General features: G+C 43.8%; 1 protein-coding gene across 2 annotated transcripts in view; it reads left to right on the top strand.

The window, feature by feature from the left end:
- Nucleotides 1-17542, top strand: part of TBL1XR1 (TBL1X/Y related 1) — a 262070-nt gene that overhangs the window by 151943 nt on the left and 92585 nt on the right. For both annotated transcript variants that reach the window (XM_073626244.1, XM_073626243.1), the window contains exon 3: nt 4279-4334. The gene's annotated coding sequence lies outside the window, so the exon portion shown is untranslated. The remainder of the gene's footprint in view (nt 1-4278; nt 4335-17542) is intronic.

Here is a 17542-nt window from a genome sequence, read left to right as displayed (position 1 = left end):
CTTTTAACATCTTTTTCACACATTCAGATTGTACTGTGGTTGTGTTCCTGTCTGGTCTTTTTAAAAAGCTGGGAAAAAATGCTAAATTCACATAAACCCTTGTCCTTTGGGCCTCATGTAAACTGCTGCTGGTAAACGGACGTTTAGGAGCAGTTGGGCACTTTTTTTAACTGCCTCTGAACTCTCCTCTATTATCTTATCAGTATGTGTACACAGGGTCGTTTACAGAGGTTTCCAGGCAGTTAAGTTTAAAGGCTTTTTTTGGAATGCAAAAAAGCTCAGAAGCTTGAGTTTAGAGGCATTTCAAGTGCTAAACGCGGTAACTCGCGTTTAGCCGCGTTTCGTTTACAGGTACTTTTCATTTTTGGCTATTTTTTTTTTTTTTTTTTAAACGCCTCTTTCACATGAACGATCCGTTCAGGTCCGCCTGTCAGTTTTTTTAGGCGCCAGACCTCTATGGAGCGTCGGATGTCCGAGGTGACATGTCCGCTGACATCCGACCCGCTACGATCCGAAAAAGTGTAATGGAGGAAAAACCTACTTTTCCATCCGTTATCGGATCAGGTGATGATGGACCGTAGAGTCGTCGTCCGATCCCCCATAGGGGAGAGTGGCACTGTGACAGGTGCAGCGACTGACCTGTCATCTGCCTGCTCAGCGGGGATCGCTCCGTGGATGTTCACGGGGTGGATCATCTCGGATCCGTCTCGTGTGAAAGGACCCTACATGTAAACGTGGCAAAACAAACGTAAGTTTTAAACGTGGGTTACTATCTGTCAAGTTAAATCGTTCAGGAGAGGTTGTAAAAACTTCCGGTGTACATGAAAGCCTAAGATAAAGCTGCCCATGCCGATGGGAACTGAAAAAAGAGACAGTCGCTAGTGTTCCTTTTGTACACATACAGCATTTTAAAGAGACACTAAAATCACACTTTTTTTTTTTAATAAAATACATGCAATATGCTTAAAGTGGAGTTCCACAGAAAAATGGAACTTCTGCTTTTCGGAACCGACCCGCGGGTATCTACGCCCCCCACCCTTTGCTGTCTTCTGGGAGACAGCAGGGACCAGTGGGAACGCGCAGCGCGAGTCACATGCACAGTAGGGAAACAGGAACTGAAGCCGCAAGGTTTCACTTCCTGATTCCCTTACCGAAGATGGCGGCAGTACCCAAGAGCCGAGGGACAGATCGGCTTCGGGTGCCGACATCGCGGGCGCCCTGGACAGGTACAAGTGTCCATATTATAAAAGTCAGCAGCTGCAGTATTTGTAGCTGCTGACTTAAAAAAAAAAAAAACACAAAAAAAGAAACGGTGGAACTCCGCTTGTAGACGTAAGTCTATCTCGCTCTCTATCACGCACTCTCTATCATGCGCTCTCTCATCTCCCAAATGCAAGTTTTTTTTTTCTGCTATTCAGACTTTTATATTCTATATCTTTGTTGTTTTTAAATTCTTTCTACAATATCCAATACATCTAGGGTTGCACCGATACGAGTATTTGCTGCCGCACCGATTGTCCCTGGGTGTCCCCTGTATCCTCCTCCGGATCCCCACTGTGCCCTCTTCTGTGGGCTCCTCCAGTCCCCCTCCACCCTCCAGGATGGAGAGCGGAGGAAGGAACCGGTAAATGTCATTTACTGCCTCTTTCCTTTTCTGAATGAACAAAGTCAGTGATCACTGTCTCTGTCCATTCATAACTGACCATCGTAAACTATGTTTATGATGCTTCAGTTTATGAATGGAGAGAGGAGCCACTGTCTCCTGTCCATTCATGTTCAGTGCAGCTGAGGCTACTGAGAAAGGGATTGGGGAATCTGTATCCTCAGTCCCTCTCCATGTCTCAAAGGGGTCTGTTTAGACCCCCGACATCTCACCAAAGGCCCCCCCCCAACAGGGTTGAATAAAAAAAAGTATATATTTTAAATTAAAATTGGAAAAATAAAATAAAGACACTGTCCACCCCCCCCAAAAAAAAGTATCGGTACTTGTACTCGGTCTTAAAGTGGTATCGGTGCAACTCTACATCCATATAAATCCAAATTCTAAAACACCCCCATCAGTGGTCCCAGAACCCTTATCTTCCTGCCCCAGTAACAAAAACAGAGAGAAAAAAAAACTCTCTCCTCTTCCCCCAGCCTCCACCTCCTACAGGATTTGTCATATCTTTATACCAATCTCGGGTCTGGACCCCTCCTTGTGGTGCCCAATGCCTCAACCTCCTTCCCCATACTATGAGCACTCTTAGGCCTCCAGCATATCCATATATCCCCTAGATTTTTTTGGAATGCAACCACTTCCCTCAGATAGCATAGCACTTCTCTAGGGAATCCTCCTCTGTATACATAGTTTCTTCAATAGATCTTACCCAATCAATCTTTACGGCCCATTCTCCCATACTCGGGATCTCTGGTGTTCGCCAGTATCTCAGTATCAAGCTTTTGGCCGCACTTAATAAATGCGGGACTAGAGTATTCCTGTATTGAACTACCATTTTTTCCGTGCCATGAAACAGACAACACCATAGTTCTGCTTGTATATGTTCTCCTGTAATTTAATTGCCTTAATGATCCTCTCCCAGTAGGGCTGTATCTTTATACATTCCCACCACAGATGCGCAAAGGTTCCTGGGGCATCGCACCCCCTCCAGCACATTGAGGGCGCTCTATTCTCAGACTTGTTCTAGGGTAGCTACATTTGTTCTCTATGCACCTCCACCCCCTTGTAAGTGTACATAGCCACCCTCTCCTGCTTGTTCCCAAGATGCATTACACATCTACATGTAGACACAATCAGCTCTATGGGAATTGTAGTACACCTATCCAGAATTAACAGCATTACTCGCTCTAAACTGTTAGCTGTGAGGTACATCAGTGGAGAATAGGGAGTACAGGACAAAAAGGAAGCTCCTTTTTAACCACCTCCCATCCGTGCTATAGCCGAAAGACGGCTGCAACGCAAACCTAATTTGCCAGAAGGGCATCCATAGACGTTCTCCCGTTCTCGAGCGGCCTGCGCGCCCCCCCTGCAGGGTGCGCTCTGTGATCAGCGAGTCCGAGACTCGGCTGATCACGGATCGGAGTAAGGGGTCGATCCTCACCCCTTACCACATGATCAGCTGTCAGCCAATGACAGCTGATCATGTGATGTAAACAGAGCCAGTAATCGGCTATCTTTTCTCCTTACACTGGTAGCGTGAGGAGAAGAAAAAAAGCCAATCACTGGCGGCTGTGAGAGGGACATTGGTCCCGATCGCGGAGAGCCTCTGCAGAGGCTTCTGTGCCACCCACCAGTGCCCACAGTGTCATCCACCAGTGCCCACAGTGTCATCCACCAGTGCCCACAGTGTCATCCACCAGTGCCCACAGTGTCATCCACCAGTGCCCACAGTGTCATCCGTGCTGCATATCAATACCACCTACAAATGCCACACTATAAGTGCTAATCAGTGCAGCCTCATCAGCGAATATTAATGAAGGAGAAAAATTTACCCTTTTGCAAAATTTTATAACAAACTATGACTTTTTTTTTTTTTTTTTTTTTTAATTTCTTTTTTTTGTTTAGCAAAAAATAAAAACCCAAGTGGTGATTAAATACCACCAAAAGAAAGCTCCATTTGTGTGATAAAAATTTCATTTGAGTACAGTGTAGCATGACTGCGCAATTGTCATTCAAAGTGTGACAGTGCTGAAAGCTAAAAATTGGTCTGGACAGTAGAGGGGTTTAAGTGTCCAGTAAGCAAGAGGTTAAAGGTGAATTTTTAAAATAAATAAAACTTCTCTAGTCACCTCTATGCTGCACCATTGTTGTGATTCTGCAGCTGTTCCACATCAGCTCTAAGACCAAGAACTGAACCAATACATGACCTCTGATCGCTCAGTTCTTGGTGTGCTCAGAGCAGTGACTGTCATTCATTGCTCTTTGCTCTGCCCCTCTGGCATTTGCTGTAGTGCAGGCTATAGAGGAGGCTACACACTGAGAGTGAGAGCTGGAGTCGGCTGTCGGGCAGCAGGGCAAACAATATGGTTGGGGTTCTTTTAGAGCCCGGAGTGGCTCTTCAGCTCGCTGATTGTATTGTGGCCAAAAACGCTTTAGCCATACTTCTCTTTTAAAGCATATCTAAACCTAAAATCAACACATTAGATTGCAGCTCATCACTCCTCAGAGTCTCCATTACATAGGGAGGTATAGGGAAAACAAATAAAATAGTGTTCAGTGCAGAGAAAATTACAAGGTTACGTGTCTGACAAGTTTAAATATGTGTTTTTCTGTTATTGCAGAAAATGTGCTTGGCTTGAAAAAATACAACTAATGCTGCCACCACATCTGAGTACAGGTAAGCTGCATTATATTAAACATTTTGTGTGGGGTTTTCTGTTACATAGTAGGTGAAGTTGAAAAAATACAATCAAGTCCAACCTATGTGTGTGATTTATATGTCAGTATTGTATATCCCTGTATGTTGCAGTCGTTCAGGTGCTTTCTAATAGTTTTTTGAAACTATCGATGCTCCCCGCTGAAACCACCGCCTGTGGAAGGGAATTCCACATCCTTACCGCTCTTATAGAACCCTCTACGTAGTATAAGGTTAAACCTCTTTTCTTCTAATTTTAATGAGTGGTAACATGTCTTATTAAACTCCCTTCCGCAAAAAAGTTTTATACCTATTGTCGGGTCACCAGTATGGTATTTGTAAATTGAAATCATATTCCCTCTCAAGCGTCTCTTCTCCACAGAGAATAAATTCAGTGCTCGCAACCTTTCTTCATAACTAATATCCTCCAGACCCTTTATTAGCTTTGTTGCCCTTCTTTGTACTCGCTCCATTTCTAGTACATCCTTCCTGAGGACTGATGCCCAGAACTGGACAGCATACTCCAGATGTGCTCTGAGGAGCTCCAGGGAGCGATCTATGCTGGATTTAAAAAACCTCCACAACTGGATCCATCCTCGCCACTGAGGCCATAGGATGGTACCTGGGCCTCGCATTGAAGAACGAGGTTTTGCCTGTAAGTGTCTCTTTGAGAGCTGGACCCTAGGAATCAGGACTCTTTTTTTTGTTTTTTCATATTACCTAAAGTTGTTCCTGAGGGTTGCTATACAGGTCCAAAGGAGCGGAACCCCTATTAAAAAGGGCCCCAGTCTTTGAAGGTTTAACTATGCTGCCCGCCGTGATGGGTGAAAGTTGGATCTGTCTGTTAAATCAGCAGTATCCTGCAGCGAGGATAAGGTAAGGGGAGAAGCTTAGAAACTGTAAAAAGTCCACCTATGCCTTTTTCTCCAAAAAATACATATATAAAATGTATAACTGTATGCCTTAAAATGTCTCCTCTAGAGGGAGTATATTACACTTAACCTAGTACGATGCCTTTTTCAGCAGCTCTGTGTCTGGCTATAGCAGCGGGTGTGGTCCCTGCAGCCAGAGGGGAGTTCTTAATTGAACAGATGGTGTTCCTCTTCTGAGGGATCTAAAGGGGTTACAGCAGTAGTTTATGAACATACAAAACCAGCCATTTGCATTTTTTTGTATAAAGTCTTCCTTTAAAACTAGGAGCTTAACAAACACTGCTGATAAAAATTCCCCTCCCCCTCCCCTTTCCTCCTGGAGAGGTGCAGTAACAGCTGACACTTATGTGTAATCAGGTTCTCACCTGAAGCTTAACACAGACGCTCTCAGTTCATATGCTGAAGACAGAAGTCTGTCACACTAAGAGACACAGGAGTGCTGGGCATGTAAAGGTGTGTAAACAGGCATTTCCAGCACAGGAAAAATTATGGTACTCAGCATCAAAGGCTGTTCCTTATGGTGACATTGTTTTCTTTTGCTAAAACTATTGTTCAGCAAATACCATAATTTGTTAAAGTGCCTCTGCTGTTGTGCTTAGCACATTTGATTTCCAGTGTACCACAAAGGTACCAAGGATTCCACCCCCAGGCGCTGGGAACTCCAGTCATGCCTCCACACTGTCATCCTCTCAGGAGATACCTGACATGGCAAGCCAGGGTGAATCATTGGAAGCAATTGGTGGTGCAACTGCTTCTCACACTTCAGCCCCTCTGTATGTGACTGAAGATGCATTCTCCTCTGCCCTGTTGGGCTTAGAAGGAAGATTAGCGGCTTTAATAGCATTCTCCATCCAAGAGCATAGGAAGCATGCTAGATCCCCCTCCCCCACCTCAAACCCCTTTTTCAAAGGGAACAGTGGGCACAGGATGAGGTATTATCCTCAGGTGATCACGGGGAAAAACGAGCCAAATTTTCCTCTGCGGAGGAAACAGTTGATGAACCTTATGCAACCTCACAATCTGACAGATTGATGGTACAAACTCTTACAGAGATGGTTCATTCCACTTTTTATACTACTCCTAACAGAGTAAGTTGAAAGTCCAGGTCCCTTCTTTGGTTTTTTAAAAAAAAAAAAAAAAAAAAAAAACCTTTTACAGCGCTTATTTATGCTGACTGGGATCATCTGGATAAGCATTTTTTCCCTCCAAAGAGTTTCTCAGTTCTCTATCATGGAGGAAAAATCCACAAAGGTTGGAAAGTACCAGCAGTAGACGCTGCTATTTCCAGCATCAATAAAGATGCATAATTGCTTAAGCATCTAACAGATAAGGAGTTGGAATTTTTTTCTTAAAATCCTCCTACCAATGGCGCTATGTTTAGCCATAGATGCTATAAAAGACCCTATCCACCAGGCGTCTTGCCTTGCGCTAAAACACATGCTTAGGGCCCTGTGGTTAAAAGGGTTGGTCAGCCGAAGCATCTTGCAAAAAAGGGTGTCTTGACTAGTTTCCCTTTTCATTGGGGAAGGTTTGGTGAAATACATCCAAATGATTTCTAGCAGTAAAGCTTTTTTGTCCAGTAGAAGGTATAAATGTCCTTTTTTATTTAAAGTGAAGCCACAACAGCTCACAGGTTAAATACTCTGACGGCCAGTGCAGCCATGGGAGACTTCCTAACAGACATGGGTTCAGATCCACATGTCGGCGTTCACTCCTCACAGGTTAACTACTCTGATGGCCAGCGTAGCCATGGGAGGCTTCCTGAAAGACGTGGGACCTCGTCCTCATGCTGGCTCTTTGTGACCTTGGACAAGTCGCCTAAACAGATTCCTTCCCCTACGCAGGGGCAGCTGCCTCTAGGCAGCGGTGACTGCCTCCACCGTCAGACTCTAGGGCATGAATTCCAAGGAGTACTGTTCAGATCTGTGCGACTTCAAGGTAGTCTCTGCACTACTTTGGTACCACTTTGCTGCGACTTGAGGTCCATAAACCTCTAGAATACACAGGCATTGTTTCCTGTCGCATCAAAATCGTGCTCCGACGTATTCTCGGCGGCAAAGGATCACAGTAAAATCACGCAACTTTGGGGTTGCAATAGTGGAAACAGCCTAAGAGGAGAAAATATTCAGCCCCTGTATACATGATTGAAGATGCGTTTTTCATCCGCCCTGCAGGGCCTAGAAGGAAAATTTATTATTTTAATTGCATCCGCTATCCAAGGATGAGAAGCGTGTTAGATCCCCCTCCCCCACCTGAGATTCCTTATCAAGGGAACAGTGGGTAGAGGATGAAGGATTACCCTCAGGTAATTGGCAAGAAAGGCAAACCGAGTACTCCTCTGCAGAGGAGACAACTAGAGTTGAACTTTTTGTCAGTCTCGCAATCTGAGAAATTGCTGGTACAAACCTCTTACAGAGATGATTTGTGCCTCTTTCAAGCTACCTCTAGTAGAGTCAGCTGATAGTTCTGTTTTTTCTTAGGTTCCTTGGAACCTTCACTGCCTTTTTCATGCATTTCCTGTACATGTACAGAGTCACGCAGAAATTCAACAGATCCATTCTAGATCTAAAAGAATCTAAATCAGTTCCTGAAGATCCGCTCCTTTTTATGGAGTCGATCAAGTCAGTAGTTTCTATCCTGCAAGGAGGAAAACTTCTGGCGCCTATCGGCATCAGAGATGCATTTCTGCATGTCCATATATTTCCCGCTCACCAAAGGTTTCTGCGGTTCGAAGTAGAACAGCAGCATTTCAGTTTATAGCCTTTCTCTTCGGGCTAGCTACAGCACCTCGAGTGTTCACAAAGGTGCTAGCCCCACCTGTAGCCAGGTCAAGGACACAGGGCTTAAACAGTCTTGGCATACCTAGACTATCTATTGCTAATAGACCAATCTCTGTTCGGAGTAAGGTGTACGCATTACAACCAGTTACCTGGAAAGGTCTGGGTTGCATTCTCAACCTAGTAAAGTCTCCAATAAAATAGCTAAAAAAGGGCTGCAGTATTTGGGTCTGATCATAGATACAGCCCAGAAAAAGGGTCTTCTTGCCCAGAAAAAAACAAAACAAAAAAAACACCACTCTATAAAAGAGTTGCGGATGGTCAGGTCAAAAGGAGGTCCCTCCATTCACCTTTTGCATGAGGTTGTTAGAAAGGATGGTGGCTTCATTCGAAGCAGTTCCCTTTGCCCAGTTCCATTCGAGACTGTTGCAAAACAGTATTCTATACTACAAAACGATCCAAGCTTTGGACTTGCCAATGCGGCTGTCCCCAAGGGTGTCCCAAAGCCTCAATTGGTGGTTACCAAAGAATGTCCTAAAGTGTAAATACTTCAAACCACTTTTCTGGAAAGTGGTAATGACAGAGAAGACAACTGTCCAAGGACAGTGTTAAAGAACCGGAAGAGCCTTGCCCATCAACATCCTAGAGATTCGGGCAGTGCGTCTGGCTCTAAAAGCCTGGACTTCCAGGTTAAGGGATTGTCCAGACAGGATCCGATCCGTCAATGCCATGGCTGTGGCCTATATCAATCACCAAAAGGGACACCAAGAATGTCTCAGTGCAGAGAGAAGTGAACCATATTCTAACTTGGGCAGAAAGAAATATTCCGTGCCCATTGGCAGTCTTCATTCCGGGAATAGAGAATTGGCTTGCGCACTACATGTGCCGCCAGCAGATTATTCCCAGGGGAATGGTCTATTCCCCCCCCCGACATGTTTCGGGCTGTTTGTCAAGGACGGGGGACTCTGGATGTAGATCTTTTAGCATCCAGTGCAACATAGAGTTAGTCAACTTTGTGTCCACAACAAAGGATCCATTCGCATGCAGAACAGATGCATTGATGATACTGTGGGATCAGCTTTTACTGATCTATGCATTTCCCCCTATTCAGTTGCTGCCTTGACTTTGCAGGATCAAGCTGGAAAGAAAACCGGTAATTCTGGCAGCACCAGCATGGCCCATAAGGTCATGGTATGCAGAGGTCGTAAAGATGGCAGTGGAGGATCTGTGGTCCCTTCCACTAAGGCCAGACCTGCTCTCACAGGGGCCGATATTCCATCCTACTTTACGAATGCTAAATTTAATGGCCTGGCTATTGAGACCCACATTCTGAAAAGACATGGGCTTTCCAGGGCAGTTATTTCTACTTTAATTAATGCTAGGAAACCAGCTTCCAGAACTATATATTATAGAGTTTGGAAGACTTATGTTTCCTGGTGTGAATCCAAGGGTTGGCACCCTCGGAGATATATTAGAGGCAGAATTCTTGCTTTTCTACAAGTAGGCGTAGAGATGAAGTTGGCCCTGAGTACTATTAAGGGCCAAGTCTCAGCCTTATCAATTTTATTTCAAAGACCACTTGCTACGCATTCTTTAGTCCGGGGTTTCATGCAAGGAGTGATGCGGATTAATCCGCCAGTTAAATCACCCTTAAGCCCTTGGGACTTGAATTTAGTTTTGCAGTGTTACAAAAACCGCCATTCGAACCATTACAGCATGTTCCCTTAGTCCTTCTGACTAGGAAGCTGATATTTTTGGTTGCTATAGCCTCAGCAAGGAGGGTTTCAGAATTGGCTGCTATTTCCTGTATAGAGCCATATTTGATTATTCATGAGGACAGAGTGGTGTTACGCCCTCGTCCAGGCTTTTTGCCAAAAGTGGTTTCAGGCTTTCATCTGAATGAAGATATTGTCCTGCCATCGTTTTTTCCAAAACCATGTTCCAAGAAAGAAAAGTCACTACATTGTCTTGATGTGGTAAGAGCAGTGAAGATCTATTTAAAGAAAACTGCTCAGATTCGTAAGACTGACGTCTTATTTATTCTGCCAGAGGGTCCTAAAAAAGGACAGGCAGCGTCAAAATCCACTGTGGCTAAGTGGATTCGGCAAATTATAATTCGAACTTATGATTTAAAGGGAAAGATTCCCCCTTTTCAAGTTAAGGCGCACTCTACCAGAGCGGTTGGTGCTTCTTGGGCAGTGCGTCATCAGGCCTCCATGTCTCAGATCAAGTCAGGTCTTCAGTGCATACATTTACAAAATTTTATCAAGTAGATGTAAAATGGAATGAGGATATTGCCTTCGGGCGCAGTGTGCTGCAAGAAGCAGTATAATTCCTCCAGGTCTGGGGGTGCCCTACGGGTTGTGTCTCCTTCCCCTCAAGTAGCATTGCTATGGGACATCCCACCAAGTAATTACTTGAGGCCCTGTGTCCTATGATGTACGATAAAGAAAATAGGATTTTTAAAACCGCTTACCTGTAAAATCCTTTTCTTGGAGTACATCATAGGACACAGAGCTCCCGCCCCTCTGTTTTGTGGGGTGAGAGTATATTGCTTGGCTACAAAAACTGAGGACTCCTGGAAGGAGGAGGGGTTATATAGGGGAGTCAACTTCCTGTATTGGTTATACCAGTGTCAACACCTGAAGGAAGGCCCATAACCCACCAAGTAATTACTTGAGGCTCTGTGTCCTATGATGTACTCCAAGAAAAGGATTTTACAGGTAAACTGTTTTAAAAATCCGATTTTAATGCATGCCAATATTCTGTTTTGTTAGCAGCAGCTTGGCATTGCATGCCATTGCTGAGCCCATCTATTAGGACCCCCAAGTCCTTTTTCCATCCTAGATTCCCCCAGAGGTTCACCCCTTAGTGAGTAGATTGCATTCATATTTTTGCCACACAAATGCATTATTTTACATTTTTCTACATTAAACCTCATTTGCCATGTAATTGCCCACTCCATTAATTTGTTCAGATCTTCTTGCAAGGTTTCTACATCCTGCAGAGAAGTTTTTGCCTTGCTTAGCTTGGTGTCATCCGCAAATAGCATTGAACTGTTTACCCCATCCTTCAGGCCGTTTAGAAATAAATTAAACAGGATTGGTCCCAGCACAGAACCCTGGGGGGACCCCACTTCCCTACCCTGGTCATTCCGAGTACTCCCCATTTATTACCACCCTCGGAACTCGCCCTTGTAGCCAGTTTTCAATACATGTACTCACCCTATGGTCCATGCCAATGGACATTACTTTGTACAGTAAACGTTTATGGGGAGTCAAATGCTTTTGCAAAATCCAGAAACACCACGTCTATAGGCCTTCCTTTATCTTGATGGCAGCTCACCTCCTCAGAGGATTAACAGATTGGTTTGGCAAGAACGATTCTTCATGAATCCATGCTGATTACTGCTAATAAAACTGTTTTCATTACTAAAATCTTGTATATAGTCCCTTATCATTGCCTCCAAGAGCTTGCATACTATTGATGTTAGGCTAACTGGTCTGTAATTCCCAGGGATGTATTTTGGCCTTTTTTTAAATATTGGTGATACATTGGCTTTTCTCCAATCAGCTGGTACCATTCCGGTCAGTAGACGGTCAGTAAAAATTAGGAACAATGGTCTGGCAATTACTTGACTGAGTTCCCCAAGCACCCTCGGGTGCAAGCCATCTGGTCGCGGTGATTCATTAATGTTAAGTTTCCCAAGTCTAGTTATAATTCTGTCCTCTGTTAGCCATGTGGGTGCTTCCTGTGATGTGTCATGAGGATAAACACTACGGTTTTGGTTATTGAAAACCCCCGATTCCCTCATGAAGACTGAGGAGAAGAATAAATTCAATACCTTTTGCAATCTCCCTTAATCTTTTACCACTTCCATCAGCTCATTCCTCACAGCTACAACCTTTTGTACCATCTGCCCCACCCTATTAGATTGTAAGCTCTTCTGAGCAGGGCCCTCTTAATCCTCTTGTATTTTATTGTATTATTACTGTATTGTCTCCCTTTTATATTGTAAAGCGCTGTGTAAACTGTTGGCGCTATATAAATCCTGTATAATAATAATAATAATCTCCCCATCCTTTGTAACCAAACGTCCTTCCTCATTCTTTACGGTGCCAATATGGCCTGTCCTCCTTTTTTTACTGTTTGTATACTTAAAGAATTCCTTGGAATTTTTTTGCTCCCCTCCGCTATGTGTCTTTCTTGTTCTTTCTATCTTAGCTGCCCTAATTGCACCCTTACATATCTTGTTGCATTCTTTGTAAAGTCTGAATGCTGATGATGATCCTTCAGCCTTGTATTTTTTGAAGGCCTTCTCCTTTGCTTTTATATGCATTTTTACATTGGAGTTAAGCCATCCAGAACTTTTGTTTGCTCTTTTAAATTTATTTCCCAATGAAATGCACTGGCTAATGCCCTTATTTAATATGCTCTTAGGTCCAGTTAACACCATAGAAACGCAGTCCGGATGCCTTTCAGGTGCTTTTCTGCATGTGCATTTTTGATGCGTTCCAGTGCGTTTTTGATGCAGTCCAATGTTTTTTTTTAATCCCTCTATTTCCTTAGCTTAAGGACAAGTGTGTTGCAGTGCATTTTTGGTGCGTTTTACAGTGTTCCAGTGCAGAAAAAATGCATCATGTTCTACTTTTATTTTTTCTGGAACTGCAAGCACTGGTGTGAAATATGCCATTGAAAACCATATAACCTACTTTCCATGCGTTTTTGATGCAAAAAAAAAACTCTCTGGACTGCAAGGGATGTAAACTGGCCCTTAAAGCAAACCCATCTCTCCTCCATGTTCTTTGTTTTTAACATTTTTTCCCAATGTATATCTTCTAACAAAGCTCGTAGTTTAGGGAAGTTGGCTCTTTTGAAATTCAGTGTCTTTGTATTTCCCTTATGTTTCCTATTTGTGTGATTTTATACTGAAGCCAATTGACCCGTGATCGCTGTTTCCTAAATTTCCCCCGTATTTCCACATGTGTGATCAGGTCTGTATTGTTGGTAATCAGTAGATCTAGTAACGCTTTATTTCTAGTTGGTGCGTATACCATCTGACCCATGAAATTGTCCTGCAAGACATTTAGGTACTGGCGAGCCTTAGATGAATCCGTGGTTCCCTCTGACCAGTCTATGTCTGGATAATTAAAATCCCCCATTATGATAAGACTTTCTATCCTTGCTGCTAATCCAAATTGTGATAGGAGGTCCGTCCACCAGATCCCTGATGTGCCGAATCCGAGAGCCCGGCAGACTGCATACAGTTTGGCGCTTCAGGTCTTTTGTGACATTGTTCTCTCTGTCCTTCTTAGAATTGAGTCCTCTACCACCAGAATCTTTCCTTTTCCTTCGCTGCTCCCCCACTCTCACTGGAGTAGTTCTATACAAATATATTGTTGGACACAATGGGGTCGATTTACTAAAACTGCTGAGTGCAAAATCTTGTGCAGCTATGCATAGAAACCATTCAGATTTCATTTTTTTTTTTAATCAAAAGTTAAAAATGCCTGTAATCAAAATGTGGCTAAACGCGCATTACCACGTTTACATGCGTTTACAAGCTGTAACAGGCGTTTAGCATTTTCAATGCCTCTGAACATCCGTCCTGAACACATTTTTTTGCTTTCCAAAAAATGCTTCTAAACTCAACTGCCTAGAAACGATTATAAGACCCTGTGTACATGTACTGATAAGATAATATAGAGGAGGGTTCAGGGGCAGCCGGAAAAAAAAAAAAAAAAAAAGCCCAACTGCTCCTTCGGCCTCATGTACACTGCTGCTGGTAAACAGACGTTTAGGAGCAGTTGGGCGTTTTTTTCAGATGCCCCTGAACTCTCCTCTGTTATCTTATCAGTACATGTACACAGGGTTGTTTATAGTCGCTTCTAGGCAGTTGAGTTTAGAAACATGCATGTCCGATCAGATGAACTGTCATGCATGGCTCTCAAAAGCTCTGTACTTAAGATCGGATTATCGTACGATCGGGTTGAAAGCAGTATTTTTCTTCAGATTTTCGGATCGTTTGTAAGGGCCATTACGGTTGCCATACACATTACAATCTGACCATACAATCTTTGTATAGTTGACTTTAGATCTATTAAAAGAATGCAGTATAAGCACCTAGCAATGAATTTGTATCCAATTGGGTAGATCATTTTTTGGTAGGACATTGCACAACGATTAGATTGTAACATCTTTGTTTATCTTTAGATGAGAACTAGACAGGCATTGTCGATTTGTCTAGATGTGTCTCTGGCTGTCTGGGCCCACATAGTATAAACAGATGTGCATGGCTAAACTTGTGGGGTTTCTTTTTTTTTTTTTTTTTTTTTCCCCAGCAGTAGTGATTTTTCTCCAGTGGCTACATGTACAGAGTAAGTGGAAGTTTGCTGTTTAGTCTTGGTGTGTAGTCATGTTGCAGTTTGCACACTGCAGTACTGACTGCAGACACAGACATGAAAAAAACTCAGTTGGTCTGATTTTACTAAACTGAACATTCTTTTCACACTCAAGTCTCTTGCACATGGGTGTCTGGGCCCATGCAACGTGAATTCTGGTGTGTTTACCCTGCCTGGGTCGCACAAGTACTTTGTACAGGCGCTCACAAACATGGAATAAGTGTACCCTCGAATATATGCTGGTGCTTGCGTAATCACAAGTATAATACACACACAAATTCTATGGTACCCTGTAAACTAAGCTTTTATGTACTTTTCTTTCCCGTGGCCCATATATTAAGGCTGCTGCATCTCTGCTCCCCAGCTGCTCCAAGGTTCATTTCAAGTGATACTAAACTACATCTGAGCACCACAAATAAGTATATATGATCTATTTTCCTATCTCTTTACTAATGCTAGCAGCATAAGGATTAAAAATAGTCAATGTTGATTTGAGAGTATAATTCCGCTTTAAGAACAGGATGATGAACTTTTAGTAAATTGTTTCAGGAAAAGAATTTAAATTCTTTGCAGTCTTAAGCTTCATGTACACTGCAGCTGGTAAATGGATGTTTAGGAGTTAGGGATGCACCGAATGGGTTTTTTGGTGCCGAAACCAATACCTAAAATGAATAATACACTAGGTCGAAAACCGATACTGAAACAGCACCGATACCGAAAGTGACTGGTTTTTAAAAAAAAAATATTTTTATACAGGAGATGGTCAGAGACTGGGGAACATGGTACGGGAGATGGTCAGAGACTGGGGAACATGGTACGGGAGATGGTCAGAGACTGGGGAACATGGTACGGGAGATGGTCAGAGACTGGGGAACATGGTACAGGAGATGGTCAGAGACTGGGGAACATGGTACAGGAGATGGTCAGAGACTGGGGAACATGGTACAGGAGATGGTCAGAGACTGGGGAACATGGTACAGGAGATGGTCAGAGACTGGGGAACATGGTACAGGAGATGGTCAGAGACTGGGGAACATGGTACAGGAGATGGTCAGAGACTGGGGAACATGGTACAGGAGATGGTCAGAGACTGGGGAACATGGTACAGGAGATGGTCAGAGACTGGGGAACATGGTACAGGAGATGGTCAGAGACTGGGGAATATGGTACAGGAGATCAATGCAGCCTCACTGTGCCCGTCATGCAGCCTGCCTGTGCCTCACCTGTGCATATAAACATACATATATAAAACGCACACAAATGCACACAAATATGCCCACAAATGCACACACGCCCACAAATGCACACACGCCCACAAATGCACACACGCCCACAAATGCACACACGCCCACAAATGCACACACGTGTACAAACATAGACAGCCTTTTTAAAAATTGGCAGCTGCAGCTCTGTACCTTCAATCTCCATGCCTGGTACTGCACTGTAGGGGGACGCACAGCACACATTGCTAGACACCTCTCCCTTGCTTTCACTTTCAGAGTAAACAGCGTGACCGAGCTCCTGCACAGCCGATTTACACATCGGCCTGAGGATCCATATGCAGCCACCGCTCGGGGAGAGGGGGACGTTACACGGAGACCCCACGGGCCGCCTGCAGCATGGAAGGGGAGGAGGAGGAGAGAGTAAGGACGGGCGCTCTAGAACGAAACCCCCGTGATGGGCGGGGCCCCACCCAGCAGGCCCTGCCCCATTTTTGGTGCCATTATCGGTGTGAATTCTCTTTCGGCAAATAGCCGTAAAGGCCATTTTCGGCCGATATGTTTCGGTGGCCGAAATTTCGGTGCATCCCTATTAGGAGCAGTTGGGCGTTTTTTTCCATCTGCCCCTGAACTCGCCTCTGTTATCTTATCAGTACATATAAACAGAGTCTTATAGTCATTTCTAGGCAGTTGCGTTTAGAAGCATATTTTGGAAAGCAAAAAAAGCGTTCAGGATGGATGTTTAGAGGCATTTGAATCGCTAAAGGCCTGTAACCGCTTGTAAACGCTGTAAATCGTGTTTAGTTTACAGGCGTTTTTGACTATTTGAAAGAAAAAAAAAAGCTTCTAAATGCAAACGCAGCATTTAAACATGGGAAAATGGACGTTTTTAAACGTCTGTTACTATCTGTCCAGTTAAATCGTTCAGGAGAGGTTGTAAATCGTCCCAAGTACATTAAGCTTTAGAAAATCAAGAGTCCACAAAATTAAATGGCAAGTCAACTCTGAACAAAAATAATTTACAAAATGTTTTGTGTAGTAGTTTTAATACAGCTTCAATTATAACACAACTAGCACTTTGGTTTACGGATTTCCCTGACAAATTCTGTAGAATGAGTTGCAATCCAATCCGGGATAGAACCGGATGAAAGTAGAATGCATAAGTTGAAGCTTGCCCTGTTTCCATAGCAACTGCTGCAGTACTTGGAGATGACCTTTGGATTCCTCCTTTTTCTTTTCACGTTTAAGCATATTATTTAAATCTAGTTGGTAGACCAAATTGAATAGCGATAATTTTAAATAACTCGCCAGGATGGATTTAACTTAAATCAAGTTGATTTAAATCACGATTTAAATTACTAGTAAAAAGGCTTGATTTTTAAATCAACTCGGTTTAAATCATAATTTTTAAAGAGCAACTGTCATCACTGTCCCACAGCGGCTTCTTTATTGACCCGCTGTTGACTCACCGACAGTCCCATTCACTTTAATAGGGTGGCTGGTGATGCGGCAGTGACAAAACAAGGTGAGGGAGGTGGCGGCAGCAGGTGAGTGGATGCCCGCTAACAGGCGCTGCAATCATGGATCTGAAATGACAGGTGCTCTTTAAATGGCCAATCATACTTACCTTGGTGGATGCAGCATCGATGCGATGCTGGATCTGTCCCCTGCTGCCTCTTCACTGAGAACCGAGCCACCGAACACCATCGATGGCTCGGTTCTCTCACCTCCCCGAGCAGAGAACTGCTGCCTGTCAATCAGCAGCTCTCCTGCTCTGCTCCTCCACGCTCACTGGATCGCTGAGCTGTGGAGAGGCGGGGAGCGGCAGTCTCAGTGGCTCGTTGAGAGGTTGAGGCTGCC

The sequence above is a fragment of the Aquarana catesbeiana genome, linkage group LG04, assembly GCF_042186555.1.
Source record: "Aquarana catesbeiana isolate 2022-GZ linkage group LG04, ASM4218655v1, whole genome shotgun sequence".
Lineage (NCBI taxonomy): Eukaryota > Metazoa > Chordata > Amphibia > Anura > Ranidae > Aquarana > Aquarana catesbeiana.
This window is presented reverse-complemented; position numbering and strand designations above follow the sequence as displayed.